Consider the following 2,500-nt stretch of genomic DNA (forward strand, 5'->3'; position numbering starts at 1 on the left):
GATCTTTTTCACTTGAAAAAAAAAAAAAAAAAAAGCAAAAAAGTTAGGAAAGACTGAAAGTCAGTTTTCTTTTTTACAGCCACTGTCTCTCAACATGCCAGGAGATAGATTTCATTAGATCAGCATCTCTTTTGTTTAATTATCAGTGACCGTTCCCTTCGGTTACTGGTCATTTCAGTACTTAGCCAGCTTTAAACACAGACTCAAAATGTTGCTAAATATCCCCATCATTCCTGTTAGCATATGTTTGCAGAAATTAAGTCATCATTTATCTTAAACAGTAATGCAGACTAATTTACTTGAAACAGAAACACAAAATTAAAAGTAAGATCATATTCTGCTATTTGGAAAACAAACAAACAAACAAAAAATCACCCAAAAGATTTCCTCTGGAGTTTTCTTTTTAGCCTTTACCAGTATTGTGGTAAAATACTTATTTCAGGTGCAGAAGAGAATATGTATAAACATGTTCATTCTTTTTTATGCTCTGGAAAGATGTCACAGAAGTTACAATATTTTCAGAACAATCTCATAACTTAAGAGGAGCTGGAACAAATCAGAATCCAGTATTTTAAGCTCATATGAACTAATCCATGTGTCCATCACCTTTCCTGCGTATTTCCGAAATGCTGACAAAGGTAACATGAACAGTCTTATGCTGAATGGACCCCAAAACCCCTGCAGATTAAACACAAAATAAATTCAGTTTCTAACTCTGACTTCAATTGCACAGAACGAGAACTGTGTTACCTTTCTTTATTGCATACTTCAGCAACTGAAATTCACTCCTACATGGAAATGCAGGAAATGCAACTATACAAAACGTGCGTGCACAGAGGTAGAGCTTTCTTTATTCAAAATTATAAACAAATCTATTAATTCTTTGGAACTACCTCTTCTACCCAGCTTTGCCTTTCCAAGTTCTTCCTTATTATTGCCTTAGAAGGAAAGTGGTGCAGCAAGTTACAGCACAGCCAAGTCCCGTAACAGACTCCTTTATATCTATATGTGATGAGGGAAAGAGATAACATTTCTCAGAATTTCAGTACAATTTCAGCAGTTATTCTCTCTTAGGGTGATAATATATGTACAGATACAGTGGCCCTGTGTATCTGTGCCAAGCTAGCCACCGCCACCACTCACCAATGTGTATGAATAAACATCCTAATTAGGAATGAGATCTTTTGGCTTTATTTTCATGTCCTCTTCTGTAGCAAATGTATTTCATTAGAGCTTTAATTCAGAGACATAACAAAATCTGAGTTATTAGGCTTTCAAAGAGAAACGGTACTTGTAAAATACATTTATACAATTATTATGACTTAGAAATTTTAAACTATAATGTTAAAATGTTGTTAGATTACACTTGTCCCATGATATGGGCTTGGTAATACGATCAAACTGAAGTACTGCTAAAAGCTTGAGGGATTTTCATCTGTCCTAACCCATATCCAGAGCATAAGCTTCTGCCCCTACAGTTTGGTTACTCAGGCAAGAAGAGAAGCAGCAAGATCCCCAATGGCCGTAGCTAATCCAAGAGAAGTTGCAAGTGTAAATGCAAATACACTGAAAAAGGTGCCTTAAGCAGTGAAGCTTGGTTAGTATGTGTACTCCACTAGTGAGGAAAGCTGTTGATACAGCTGCATCCACTCTCCGTGCTCTTTACTGGCAGAGCATGTTACTTTGCTGTCACAGTCAAAAGCTTCATGTGGCTCCGGCCTCTGAGCAGCATTTCTTTCATTCCCCAGGCACTTCCTTTCTGAGTGTTGCCACACTCTGAATCATGTTTTATTTCTTAATGAAGCAATTCACTTTTTGCCAATAAAATTCTGTAGGAATGTTTGATTTTCTGTTCCAAAGAGCAGGAGCAGAGCAAGAAAAAGCTTATCACTGCCAACATTGGCTTCTCTGAGCCTTGAACAAAACTGCATCTAACACAGAAGCAGGTTTGGAAAAGAATTTCCACATTTACACCAATTTGTTTTCTACTTGTCCCAACACCACTGCTTTCCAGTTATGGTGGAAAACTAGTTGTTCTATTAGGGAATGCTGTTATCATTAGAGTTTGAAATAACTCATTAGTTCCTAAACCCCATCTCTGTACTGCAACTAAAGTTTTACTTTTTGAACCTCAAGAGCTTTATGTACCCTTAATAAGCACAGACAACAGCACCAGCTACGGCGAAGCACAAGCCAGCTGCGAGGTAGGGGGCCTGGACCTTCACCCAGGAGCCCAAGATATCACAGGAAAAGCAGTTTCAGCATTTCACACATTCCCCCCTCATCCAACGCAAGCCCCTCCTATTAGCACCATTGTCAGTTAAGCAGTTAAGATACTGCATGATATTTTCATCCTGCATTTGAAACTCTGCACGGTAATTAAACCCCATATGTGTTATGTTAGAAATGATAATGCATGATCTAGTGCAGTTGTCTTGAAGAGATTTTGAATTCATTTTGGTTTGGTCCTGTAGTTATTTTAAACATACAAAAATGCTTG

The sequence above is a fragment of the Pezoporus flaviventris genome, unplaced genomic scaffold, assembly GCF_033815535.1.
Source record: "Pezoporus flaviventris isolate CSIRO_AGI_PZ_B2104156 unplaced genomic scaffold, CSIRO_AGI_Pfla_v1 ptg000001l, whole genome shotgun sequence".
Classification (NCBI taxonomy): Eukaryota; Metazoa; Chordata; class Aves; order Psittaciformes; family Psittacidae; genus Pezoporus; species Pezoporus flaviventris.